The sequence below is a fragment of the Aedes albopictus genome, chromosome 3 (genome assembly GCF_035046485.1).
Source record: "Aedes albopictus strain Foshan chromosome 3, AalbF5, whole genome shotgun sequence".
NCBI lineage: Eukaryota > Metazoa > Arthropoda > Insecta > Diptera > Culicidae > Aedes > Aedes albopictus.
Window position 1 is genome coordinate 209,495,181 of NC_085138.1, and position 14,308 is coordinate 209,509,488.

At 39.4% G+C, this 14,308-nt stretch overlaps 1 protein-coding gene across 1 annotated transcript in view; it reads left to right on the top strand.

Moving 5' to 3' along the window:
• LOC109425056 (uncharacterized) overlaps nucleotides 1-14,035 on the top strand; it is a 149,314-nt gene extending 135,279 nt beyond the window's left edge. Inside the window, exon 3 of the mRNA XM_062861063.1 lies at nucleotides 13,677-14,035. The gene's annotated coding sequence lies outside the window, so the exon portion shown is untranslated. The remainder of the gene's footprint in view (nucleotides 1-13,676) is intronic.
• The last annotated feature ends 273 nt before the right edge of the window (nucleotides 14,036-14,308 follow it).

Here is a 14,308-nt window from a genome sequence, read left to right on the forward strand (position 1 = left end):
AGTATGTGTGTGTACAAAATAAACTCACATATTTTTTTGGCAGTAAACCTCAACCGATTTTATTGACCGACGGTTCATTCGACGCGGAATCTGGTCCCATTGTTTCCTATTGAAAATGGTTCGGATCGGTCCAGCCGTTCCGGAGTTATGGCCATTTAGGTGTTCCGGATCGGTACCCCTGGGAGGGGCCGGATATGAAAATGCTACAAAACCATGCATGCGACATATCAAACCACGGCTATTTCGATAACCTGACGAACGGTAAGCAGGAAAATACTCTCAGTCCATATCTGAACCAGTTGTATTCCGGAATCGGTTCCGGATGTCCCGCCGGAAGTGGCAAAATATAAAAGTGAGCCGAATCCATGCATGCGACACATCAAATAGCGGCTTTTTCGATAATCTGATGAACAGTGAGCAGGAAAATAGCCTTGGACCCAGCAGAGACTACCGATAGTGTTCCGGAACCGGTTCCGAGTGCCCCGCCGGAGGTGGCCAAATATAAAATTGAACCAAACCCATGCATGCGACACATCAAATAGCGTCTCTATAGATAACCTGATAAACGGTTAGCAATAAAATGGAATCAGACTATATTTAGGAAAACCAGTAGTATTCCAGAACCGGTTCCGTGTGTCCTGCCGGAAGTGGTCAAATGTAGATGGGAACCAAACCCAAGCATGCGACACATTAAATAGCAGCTTTTACGATAACCTGAATAACGGTAAGCAGGAAAATAGCTTTGGATCACAGCAGAGACTACCGGTGGTGTTCCGGAAGCGGCTCCGGATGTCCCGCCGAAAGTGGTCTGATATAAAAGTGCCCCAAACCCATGCATGCGACACATCAAATAGCAGCGTTTTCGATAACCTGGTGAACGGTTAGCAATAAAATGGAATCAGACTATATTTAGGAAAACCAGTAGTATTCCGGAAGCGGTTCCGTATGTCCCGCCGGAAGTGGTCAAATGTAGATAGGAAACAAACCCATGCATACGACACATTAAATAGCAGCTTTTTCGATAACCTGAAGAACGGTAAGCAGGAAAATAGCCTTTAATCACAGCAGAAACTACCGGTAGTGTTCCGGAAATGGCTCCGGATGAATCGCCGGAAGTGGTCAAATATAAGTGACCAAACCCTTGACAAAATCCATGCATGCGTCACATCAAATAGCGGTTTTTTCAATAACCTGGTGAACAGCAAGCAGGAAAATAGCCTAAGATTACAGTAGAGACTACCGGTAGTGCTCTAGAAACAGTTCCGGATGTCCCGCCGGAACTGGCTCTCTAGATAACCTGATGAACGGTTAGCAAGAAAATGGTTTCAGATCATATTCTAGACAACCAGTAGTATTCCGGAGCCGGTTCCGGGTGTCTTGCTGGAAGTGATCAAATGCATATAGGAGCCAAACCTATGCATGCGAAATATCAAACCCCGGCTTTTTCATTAACCTGGTGAATGGTTTACAAAAAAAATAGACTCAGATCACTTTAGAGACTACCGGTACAACCCATTTTGTATGTCACACCAGAATGACCAAAATGTAAAATGAATCAAATCCATGCATGCACATCAATTTTCGGCTTTTCAGAAAACCTGTTGAACAGTAAGCAAGAAACTAGTCTCAGACCATATTTGAGACAATATGTACAGTCTTGCAACCGGTTCCGGGTATCTCACAGGAAGTGGTATTAACAGTTAAAATAATCGATGCAAGCGATAAATATGTGTAAAGCGATTTTTGGTTGTGAAATAAATTATATTTTTAAGCTTGTTATTATCGTCTTGGTATTGATGGGTCTCCAGTAATAGTAAAGGTGGTCACGCAGTCAACTAAGAGGTCTGATATTTTTCAGCTCTGCCTATAAATTGAACTTAACACCGGAAATATGTGCCATCAGTAAGTTTCCCAACTCGACGGTGGCTTGGATAAAATTCTTGCTTTTATAAATAAAGTATTCACAGGATTCAGGATGCTTACGTGGACGGAAAGATCATGAGTACATATTCGACGAGAAAGGCACTATCACCACTAGGTGGATTAATCCGGGTTTTTTTTGTTTCTTTTTGTTCGTGAATTTTAACTTAGGCTAATTCTTCACAACCCTGAACCCCGAAAGAACTCTGTGAGGAATTCCCGCAGGAATTCCAAAAGAAAATTCAGAAAGAATACCTATGCGTATCTCAAAGGAATTCAAGCAGTACATCAAGGAAATTCCAGCAAAAATCTTTAAAATAATTTCAGTGGGGATTTCAAGGAGGATTCAAGAAATAATCCCCAAAAAATTGTGAGGACGAACCAACGAAATATACCCAAGAGTTTGGGTTTGGCTCCATACAAAAATGTTTGAAGTTTCATACCAAAATCTTACAAGGGGGGGAGGTGTGCTGGTGTCAAAAATTCGAGAAAATTGCCTTACGTAATAAATGGATAATAATAAATGAATTCCGGGAGAAATTCCTAAGAAAACACCAAAGAGGACCGAAGGAGTTCCAAGATGAATCCCCGAAAAAAATCCAGGAGAACTCAGAAAGGAGGAATCCCCGAAGGAATTCTAGGAGAACTCACCGAAGGTAACCCCGAAGAAATTCTAGGAGGAATTCCATGAGGAATCTCCGAAGCAGAGATGCCAGATTATTTTTATCAAAAATCTGTATCAATACAGATTTTTCTGTATCGCCGTATTTGAGGTTATAGCAGACACCGAGAGTCCTAGATTGCAAAAGAAACTAACACGGGTTTTAATTTTCACTGATATTTTTTTTTCTAAAACTTGTGTGAAAATGTTGAAATTTTCATAAATTCTTTAATGTTAAAGCAGCTATTTATAAAGTTTTTGTTAAATTTATGGAAAATAACTTCAAATTATGTGCTTTCTGGAGAAATCTGTATCATATTTTAAAAATCTGTATTTTTCTGTACTCTGTATCTTGTCTGTAAAGAAGGTCAAAAATCTGTATATCTGGCATCTCTGCTCCGAAGAATTTGGAAGTGAAAGCTCCAAAGGAATTCCAAGAGGAAACTCTAAAGAAATTACAGGAGGAATCCCAGAAGCAACTCTAGGAGGAATATCCGAAGAAATTCAAGGAAGAATTCTAGGAAGAATCTCTGAAGGAACTCCAGGAGAAATCCCCGGAGGAATTTGAGGAGGAATCCCTGAAAGGAGGAATTCCCGAAGGAACTCTAGGAGGAATCTCTGGAGGAATTCTAGGAGGAACCCCCGAAGGGTTTCAAACCGAAATCCTCGTTTGATTTCCAAGAGGAATCCCCATAGTAACTCCAGGAGTAATTTCTGAAAGAAATTCCCGAAGGAATCCCGAAGGAACTTTAATTCCATGAGGTAATCCAGGAGGAATCCAAAAGGAGTTCTAAGAGAAATTATTAAAGAAATTCCAGGAGGAAACCCTGAAGAAATTCCAGAGGAACTCCACGACGGAGAATCAACTGAAAACTCTGAAAGAATTTCTGGCGGAATCCATGATGTAAGTCTAGGACGAATCCTCGAAGGAATTCCAGAAGAAATCTCCAAATTTTAGGAAGATTTCCTGAAGGCACTCTAGGAGAGACCCCCGAATAAATTGTACGAGAAACCCCAGGAAGAATTCCAAGAAGGATGTTTAAGTTGTATCTTCGAAGGAATTCCAGGAGGAATCCCCAAAGGCAGTTCAGGAGGAATCCACGACGGAATATTAGGAGGAATCCTTGAAAGAATTTCAGAAGAAATTCTAGGAAAAACCCTGAAGGAAATCTAGGAAGAATCCCCGTAGGAATTCCAAGAGGAATCTTCGAAATAATTCCAGGAGGAATTTCCAAATGATTTCTCTGAAGAATCTTCAAACAAATTCTAGGAGGAATTGCCGTAGGAATTTCAGGAGGAATGCTCGGAGGAAGTCCATGAGGAACCCCTGAAGGAAGTCCAAGAGGAATCCCCGAAGAAATTGCAGGGGAAATTGCTGCAGGAATGCTAGGGGGAATCCCCGAAAGAATTCCGGTAGCAATCTCCGAAGGATTTCCAGGTGGAATTCTTGATAGGATTTTTAGCGGAATCTCCCGAGGGAATCTATCTGGGTAGCGGGTTCCCTGCAGGATTTGTAGGAGGAATCCCCGAAAGATTGTCAGGAGGAGTCCCCGAAAGAATTCCTGGAGTAATTCCAGAACGAAATGCTTGAGGAATTCTCCATGAGAGATCCCACAATAGTATCCTGGAGATATGCCTGATTATATTCCTAAGGTTATTCTCGAAGGAACTTTAACAAGATTCCCAGAAAGAACTCCTGTAAGAATTCTCTGATATAACTCCTGGTGCATCCGTAACTCCGCCTGGAAAAATCTCAGAAAGAACCCCAAGAGCGATCCCTTGAAGAACTCATGGATTTCTCGAGGAATCCCCTAAGGTTATCCTAAAGGAATCTGAATGAACTTCTGAAGGAATCCCTGAAGAAATTCAGAAGAAACCTCTGAAGAAACATCTTCATGAATGCCGGAAACTCCTGGTGGAATCTATGAAGGAACTCTTGGACTTATTTCTGTAAGAACTCCTGTATGAATGTCTAAAAGAACTTAATAAAATAGCTGTATTTCAATTTTGTCAAGTCTAGATTTCGAACTTCAATACTAGATAAGCCATTTCAAAGTTAAATTCTATCGCAGTGGAATCCAAAACCGTTAACTGCTGTTCGACAGAACAACACTGGACGAAAAATCGGCAATAATTGAGTCCTGAGGAAGGTACCAAATGTAGCCGAAACGTCGGACAAGATATAATAATAGCTGTGTTTGAAATGTATCAAAACTGGAAAAGCCATTACAAAGTAATTTTTTTAAAGGAACTTCAAAAGGGATCCCTGCAGGAACTCCTAGACTAATTTCTAGGACCTTTTTCCTGAAAGAACTTCTAACGGAACTCTTGATGGATCTCCAGGAGGCATCTATGAATCCTCCTGAAAAAATCTCTGAAGGGACTTCTGAAAGAATACCCGAGCGAATTTCTGTTGAAATAGCTTAAACAACCTCTGAAGGAATTCCTAATGAACACCTGGAGGCATTCCTGAATCCTCCTGGAATTGTTGAGGAGATCCCTGAAGGAACTCCTGAAGAGGTCACCGCAGGAACTTCTGGAGCATTTCTTGAAAGAACTACTATACTGCATGAATCCTTGAAAATGTTAATGAATTAATCTATGGAGAAACTTCTGTAGGAATATCTGAAGGAACTGCTAGATAAATCCCTAAAAGAACTCCTGAAAGGATTTCTGAAAAATTTCCATGAAGCATACCGATAGGAAGCCCTGAAGGAATTTCAGGAGGGATTGTTGAAAAAATTCCAGGAAGGATTTCCTGAAGGAACCCTTGATGGAACTCCTGGAGTGATTTCTGAAGAACACAGAACGCCAGGAGAAACTGTAGAGACGTGACTACTTCTGTTAGTGGTTGGTATAATAATAATGGTTTATTCAATAGCAATGTCAATCTTCATAACTCATGGATTACTAAGACCCTACATCTCTCCCTTCTTTCATAGATCTAACTTTATATTGTACAGCTTCATGGATCATGTTAAAGCATCCAGTACAATCCGATCACGTCATCCAAGGAATCTAGTCACTTCATTAAGGTTTTCCCATTCTTGACAGTGTATATTCGTATCTTGCATCTCAATCTAGAATAAAGTAATATATAAGAATTATTCAACAGAAATGTCCAATTAAATTTTTTATTTATTTTTTTTATACTCCTTCATATTTCCATCTTTCGCCTATGATCTTCTACTTCTTCTCCTTGGTGTTTTATCTTCTTATTTAGATTATGTTGCACTGTGGTTGATGTATGCTTCATATTCAGAGTTGAATAATTTATATATTTTTAAGTGGACCGCTTCTGTTTCTTCTTGGTAGTAATGTTTGTCTCTCCTTTTCTATTTTTTTCTTGCGCGTTTTATACTTGAATTCCTTATAGAGAATGGTGTACTTCATGTGCTCTTGATGTTTTCTTTTCTATATTAAATAAACAATTACTTCGATTAATTTTTACAAAAAATAAAATTCTGTTTCAGACATTGAGAATCATCCTGAGGATCGCCTCCAGGTCTCAATCTGATAGTCGAGAATCATCCCGCGAGGATCGCCTCCGGGTCTGGTAATGGTGTACTATCATCCCATATGTTGGGTTCCACCTTGGCACATGAGAATCATCCTGAGGATCGCCTCCAGGTCTCAATGATACCTCTTTCCCGCGAGGATCGCCTCCGGGTTTATTATGTGTACTTCATCCCTTTGTCTGGGTTCCACTATCATTTTAGATTAGTGTACTTCATCCCAACAACAGGGTTCCGCTATATTCCAAAGGATCGCCTTTGAATTATTCCTGCGTACTTCATCCCTAAGTCTGGGTTCCACTGTCATCACCGACCAGTGTACTTCATCCCAACCAGGGTTCCGCATAATCTGTGAGCTTCATCCCTCAAGGTTCGCCTCTGGGACTCACGCTTATTTAGTTGCTCTGGGTCCGCACCTTCTCGATGTGGCTTCATCCCTAAGATTCCGCTGTTTACAATAGAGTATTGCATTTACCTAAAAATATTTCTTGCTTTAAACTGTATCCCTTAGAATCTGGGGCCAATCGTCAAGTTTTTGGAGTCATCCCTGAGAGCCAACATTTTTATTTTCATGCACCGTGTCCAAATTATCTTTAAATGGATTTCATCCCTAAGATTCTAGGTAAAGCAGTGGGACAAAGTATTCGTTCCAATGAATGAACCCTTTCTCACAGTGAACTTTATTCCTAAGAATCCGGGGTCCATCAGAGAAAACGAGAAACACCAACAAGAATTGTAGTTTAATTTTATAACTTCTAATCTATTTTCAATTTTGTTAATCTATTAGTATTTGTTCGACCAAGGCAGGAAATGAGTACTATCTGAGTTCTTAATATGCTCCATTGTCACCGTCCTGTTAATGGTCTCATTTTTCCGTACGCTGGTTTTTCGGTACGTTTCGTACTACGCTATGATCGATGGCACAAATTTCCCGAATGGAGGAGAACGTGCCTCTAGAGCCGACCTACTGATACGCTATGATCGAGCCTGTAGGTACAGCTTTTCAGCCTCTAGATCGCTGATCAGTTGGCTATGTATACAGAACGTGATAAGGTAATTACAAGTCAATCAAAATAAGTATACCACCGCTAAAAGTACGCCTCGTATCGCTCGTTTCGTATTGCTAAATACAGTAGTATCTGTTCGTCTAATAAATGAGTGTTTTTCTATGTCGGTAGCGAGTTTCTCTTAAGTGTCCGAATTCCGTTTTCTATGAAGTGCGAACAGTATTAAATCCTGCTTTCATCAATGTGATCATGAAATGTTCAGATTTTCAGAGAAAAATGTTTTACTTGGTTGCTAACTAGTTTCATGATTGAAAACTCAAGTTATAATTCTCTAATCTTATTTTTGAATTTGCATACAAACACAAGAGACTCACATCTGAAGAACGAAGTAGCGAACCTTACTGCATTTGTTTTATTCTGATTTTTCTTACTTGCAAAACGAATATATTGAACAAGCTCAGATGAGTTCGTCTATGAATCTTAAAGATTTGTGCTCCCAAAACATGAATAAAGGTTCAAGTCCCTCAGTATGACGGTCATGCTTAGAATCGCTTACGTTTGTTCAAACAAAACGAATCATGAAAATAAACCACAATGATACGTTCTACTGGCACCAACAACAAAAACCGCACTTTGGCACGACAAAATTTGTTAGTATAGATGGTGTATTTTATTCTTCAATAACTCGCCTATATGAAGTTGTTGTTGTTGTTTTTTTTTAATCTGGACCCTTCAATTTAATGTCATTTAATTCATTCGCCATATTTTTTTTTTAATTTACTAGTCGAGCAAAATAAAACAGCATTTACAGTATACTGACTAGCACAAGTTACTACAATAACTACCCCAACAAATCCTTCATTGATTTGTTTTTAATTCAAGCACAATCTATTAACCCTCTAATACCCAACCCCGCCTTTAGACGGGGTATAGTTTGAGCATTTTTGTAATTTTTGTTTCGTGGAAAATCAAAATTTTTATATTTTTGGCTGATATTCCGGACTGTTTTGTATATCTCAAAATGGTTTTTGGTGTATTTTAAAGCGTATTTACATTTTTTTAAAATCATTGAGAAATTGATGTTTTAGTCACTTTCTAGAAGTCATTGTTTATTTTGCATTGAATCGCTACAATTAACATGTTTTAAATTTTTCCCAAATCATTCTATCCTAGTTTTATAGTTTAAGGGAGTTGAATACACTCTAAAATTATTTTCCTTAAAATTACACGGAAAATAAAATTTCCTATGTAAAACATTTAAAATAATAATATTTCAACAATTATCATAAAATCTCAAAATGTTTTCATCTCAAAAAATCCGTACCCCAAATAGGCTTCCAGGAAAAATATAAAACTGTAGGGATGCTCAAAAATAAAAATTAAAAAAATCAAAAACTGAAATTCACGAAATCGAGAATTAAAAAGAATCATCTTCCAAAACATGTTTAAATCGATTTTAGATGACGAAAAATGATATTTAGATCAAAATCAAAAATTTGGGTATTAGAGGGTTAAACAAAAATTCAAACAATTGTTACTTATCTGGATGGTGTGAATTTCTGACTTAAGAACGTCGTTCTGGCTCGTCACGGCGATAGTTGTCCGACAGCTCTCCAACTGAGCATTCGAATTGAATATAGCGGTGCCAACGCCTGCAATATCCCGGCAGCTATTGTTGCTTTCTTGCCCAGTTCCTCCGGCAATCACATACGTAGAATGGATTATCCTCCGTTGTTTCATGCTCCAAATGCTCCGTCTTCTGTTTGAGCTGGCTGTACATCACCGATTTTCTTGAACCGCAAAGCTTGAAAATCGCCAATTCATGGAGATTTCCCGAACACTTCTTACTTTCAATTAGAAATAAAGTTTAATCCTCGTCGCCATTTGTAGAGACGTGACTACTTCTGTTAGTGGTTGGTATAATAATAATGGTTTATTCAATAGCAATGTCAATCTTCATAACTCATGGATTACTAAGACCCTACAGAAACCCGTTGTTGGAATTCTAGAGGAATTCCTGAAAGATCTTTTAGAGGAATCTCTGAAGAAACTTCTGGACTAATTCCTGAAGAAACTCCTGTATGAATTCCTGAAGGAATTTCCGAAGAAATCTCTGGAGAAACTCTCTGACTAATCTCTGAAGGGCCTCCTATTGGTTCCCCTGATGAATCTTCTGGATGAATCTCGGATGTATTTCTAGGAGGAATCCCTGAAACCACCTGAAAAAAAATCTGATCGTACTCCTGTCGAGACCATCCTGAGAGATCTTCTGAAAAAAAAAAATGCGTGTTGAAACTTCTAGAGGCATCCCTGAATCTCTGAAGGAACTATTGGAGACATCTTTGAAGAAATTTCTAAAGGAACTTCTGAAGAATTCTTTGATTGGAATTTTAGAGAAATCTTCGAAAGAGTTTTAGTATTTTATCTCAACTTAAAGTAAACAAAATTTTGTTCGCGCCCTGATCACCGGCGTGAAAAATGAAAATCGGCGGCGTGACAAACATCGGCGTATGGCGCGCCGCCGATATCGGCGTCGGCGTCGGCGTGGGGCAAAAACTGTCGGCGGCGGCGGCGTGGCGCGGCGGCGCACAGGCAGTGTTGCGAAATGAGCGAGTACTCACACAACTAGTCAAACTCACGAGTGAGTATGAGCAGTACACCTCAAACTCACCGTGAGTATTACTCACATTTGAGTAAGCGCTGTACAACTCACACTCACTCGTGAGTATTGACGTGCAGATACTCACTCACGAGTATGCTTTACTCATAGTCATACGGTAATCTAAAATTTATCTAAAGGCTTGGAATCCTATCAAACATTAAAATGGAATGTTTTATTGGGGCGAATGTATTGAATCAGTAGACAAGGTTGCTTGTCAATAATTCTATTGTTTTTTTTATTCTAGTGAATTGTATCTTACTGGTAGTTCTAAGCGCTCCGTTAAGGGCGGTCCTGAAGAGGTCCCCTTTGAGCCCAACAGCTCAACATGAGGGCTTTTGTTTGAACTCAAACCTCTTGTAGACAGAGATCAATCCCCTGAAATGGCTGTCATCCACATATAACTGGCGTGAAGCCAAAAATTTGGTGCAGGACGTGGTGCTGATTTGAATGGGCGGTTGCATTAAGCTGAAAACAGTGATTTTTTTTCTGTTAGTGTAGGCGTGACATTCACATATAATTGAGTTCAGCGTTGTTTTAAATGGACGAAATGTATTTGCATGCTTGTGCGTCTTGTAAATTTAATAAAGAACACTAAACGCATTGAACAAATGTGTAAACGATCGTTTCTCAAATGCACGATAATTCGTACGACAAAGTTCGCTTCCGCACGTAGCAGATTGAAAGGCAGGCTGAAATTTCGTAAACGAGCCCGTTAGAACCGGCTTCAAGAACTAACGCTTTCTTCAGGGGGTTGGCTGAGATAGCAATTAAGAAAAAAGTAATTTTACGGAATCGTGTGGTGTGCTCGATTGGTAGCCGATTTGACCTTGGATTTGACAGTTCGATAGCAGCAGACCTGCTGCAAAGGCGCATATAGTGCTGAATTAATGCCATTTTAGCTGCTTATTGGTTACCTGGGTGTGATTACTGACCATGTTACTGGTAGTAATTTGCTCGGCAGTTTTTTTTTTCTTTTTAGGTCCGAGGCTCATATAATTAGGGTGGTCCAACTTTATATGAAAAACAACTAAGACTTGAAAAAGCTCATGGGATTCCTTCAGAATTTGTTCCCTTTTTTTTTTCATTCTTCAATCACTTTACCTAATTTACAGCTCTTTTGTCCACCAGGACACTGCGTGAGCGATTCCAATTGGAAGCTGTACTTACACTTTGTACAGCTCCTAAATGTATTCTATTATAATTCTACTACACTTTTTCTTTTGTTTTACCTTGCGACTGTCATGCGGCGGTATGCCTTGCGAGCGTACGACCGCCGCAGGACTCTAATAAAAGGTGAGCGCGACAATATCATGGTAGAATGATGAGCACGAGGATGTTGATGTGTGGCTCTTGTTCCTTTTCCAGTCCGATTGGGGGTCCATTATGAGTTGCTGTTAGCCGATATCCAGGTGTCCGGGTCCGTTGGAGCATATGCTCTGAAGAGGGTCAGGTGCCAGCTGCTCTCGGGGGGAAGAGCAATTGACGAAAAATTGCAAGTGCCGGGCTGGGATCGAACCCATGACCATCCACTTATGAAGTGAACGTGTAGCCACTACGCTACGGGCCCTGGCAATTTGTTCCTTTTGTCACCCATAAGTTCCAATAAAGTTTTGTTTCAATTCTATCAAGTCTAAGCACTTTTTTATGAAACATTCAGCAATTTGTGCTCATAGGGCACAAAAATCAACTATTCGTTTTGCTGGTTTTTGCTTTGCTGGATGCGTTTAGTGTGTAAGTTTCATGTTCGAAAGTTGAGTACTCAAGTAAATTTACTATTTTTTTGTAAATTTTAAATTACAAACTGATCAAGTGTTTAGTATGAAGAAAAACGTTATTTTTCCTGCCGCGCAGAAAAAACTACAGCTCTTTTAGATTTACAAGGCAGGCGTAACCAGTGTAAAACTTTTTTTCCTTACTTGCCAACTCAAGTAACTTTAAAGCGAAACCACTATTTGTCCATTATATCTTTTTGCACAGTAATAGTAACTAGCCATATGGGAAAAAACGATCAAATGTATGCAGAAAAGAAAAGTTTTAAATGTTTGGACCTATGAGATGCTGTAATTGACCCTACCATTTTTTATTTGAAGGTAGGTAAATATATGCCAAACATCTAAAGTGACCCGACGTATGCGAAAAAAGTTATACCATTGAGAAAGTGTGATGAAATATAGAGATTTCCTAATTGATGATATTACTTTGCAGGCGTAGGTAAACAATAAGAGTTTTTAGCCTATGGTGCCAAAGCTCTCGAGCAGATCCATCTTTTTTCGAAAACTGTGCCTTGTATATAAATAATCACCATTGCAGTACAGAACAAACGAAAACATCATTTCAAACCAACAAGAATAACTTACTCACTAAACTCACCATGAGTAAAATGAGTAACTCACGCGTGAGTAATGACGTCATACTCTCGCGTGAGTATTACTCACAAGTGAGCAATACTCACGCGAGAGTATGACGTCATTACTCACGCGTGAGTATACTCATACGCGAGTAACTCACAGCGTGAGCATTACTCGCAAATGAGTAAGGTGAGTGAGTATTTTTTACTCGTGAGCATGAGTTTCGCAACACTGCGCACAGGTCTATACCCAAGAGGGGCGCAAAAAAATAATTTAGAATGGTGATTTCGGGGCGAAAGAAAAATTGGGAAAATCCTGAATGGGCGAATTACAAGATCGTATTTCTGATATTCATGGGGGCGGAAAAATATTAAAATTAAAATGGTCATTTTAAGGCGCAAGAAAAAAATGGTAAAACCACAAAGGTACCTATATTAGTGAGCGAATTACAAGATAAGTTTTACGATATTTATGGGGGCGCAAAACATAATAATAAATTGGTGATCTCGGGGAGGAAGAAAATATTGAAAAAAAGAAATCAGACATGGGCGAATTACAAGATAAATTTTCTGCTATTCATGAGAGCGGAGAATATGGTAAGATCACAGATACTCATTAGGGCTCAAAACAAATTTCGATTGGTGATTTCGGGGCGGAAGAAAAAAAAGTAAAAATCAGACATGGGTGAATTATAAGAGATATTTTTTTTGCTATTCGTGGGGGCGTAAGAAAAAAAATGGCAAGAGGTATATCAGTGGGTTAATTACAAGATAACTTTTTCCTGATACTCATGGGGGCGCAAGAATAAAAATAAAATCAATTTGGCGAATTCGGGGCAGAAGTAAAAATTGGTCAAACCAAAAAGGTATATTAGTAGGTAAATTACAAGATAACTTTCTCGATATTCATGAGGGCGGATAAGTATAAGGTTTGCGGCTTATAACAATTCTGATTGGTTGCACATCAATAGAGCAAATATTGCGGTAGATGCGAAGAATATCTAGTATTTATATTGTTATAGCTTGCATTAAATAAGTGTAACCTTCTCCTTAGTTCGAGGTCCAAAAAGCAAGGAAAACTACGGGTTCGGTTACTGGTACTCAGTGACTTAAGCGCCACCTTCTTGCGAAGGGCCACTGGTACGGTTCAAGTCCGGCCAAAAGACTCCTATGTCAGGGCAGGTAGGATTTCCCAAACTCCCCAGTTCACTTCACCAATCAATCTCTAACTCAAAGAACAATTACAATACCGGAGACCCAACTTCTTACCTTAAAACTCAAATAAATTCACTTATACCAATAGCAAAAACCACTTAAATTTACTCTTACCTTTTCTAACAAAATTCGAGCACTTTATGGGGACGCCCGGTCACTAGTGAAAGTATAACGAAAGAAATCAAAAAACGAACCCCAAAACTAATTCTAAAACTATTCCCAAACTACAGAGTAAAAAAAATGCAAATTCAATTCTAATTCAAGGATTTAATAGGCGAAAGAGTGTAAAACAAAAACTTTAAAGGACTACGAACTAACTTTTACTTTGTGCTATTTACAATATTTACAGGGATTTTCTTCGAGCTCATGAGTGCAAAATCTAACGGGCTTACTTGAGGGCCAGCTGGCATATGGTTCCACCGTAGGAAGGTCACACAGGGCGTCGACGCACTCGTTGTTCGGTCCTGGTTCCAATCGTCGTGTCTAGCGTGGCCGCACAGCGGATTCGACGGGACTATATAGGCCCCGGAATCGGAATGGGTGTGGATAGGCTGCTTGCCACCTAGCGACGACCGAGTGTCCTGACGGTACGGACTCGGATTCCTGCCCAAACACCCACGTTGAATGGGATTTGGCACCTGTTCAACGTAACTATTGTAATGCCCAAGCACTCGCACATTTTCAAATAAAAAAATAGCTTACCGTATATCCAACCGATTTTTGCTCGACACTCTTTTTTACTTAAATGAACCACAAACCGAAAACGAAATAGCTATACGTAGTCAGGGAAAGTATTACAATTAGTCACAACTTATTTTGCAAACACTATGTAGTTATACATACTTCACCGTTCAAAAATGCTATCACCCGCGAGTAACTTTGGCTTAAACACCTTTAAAATTGATCTAAACTGATCTTCACTCGCCCACGGTTTTTACAAGAGTAACTCCAATTTCGTTTTGAGTATAAATCAAAGCCCCA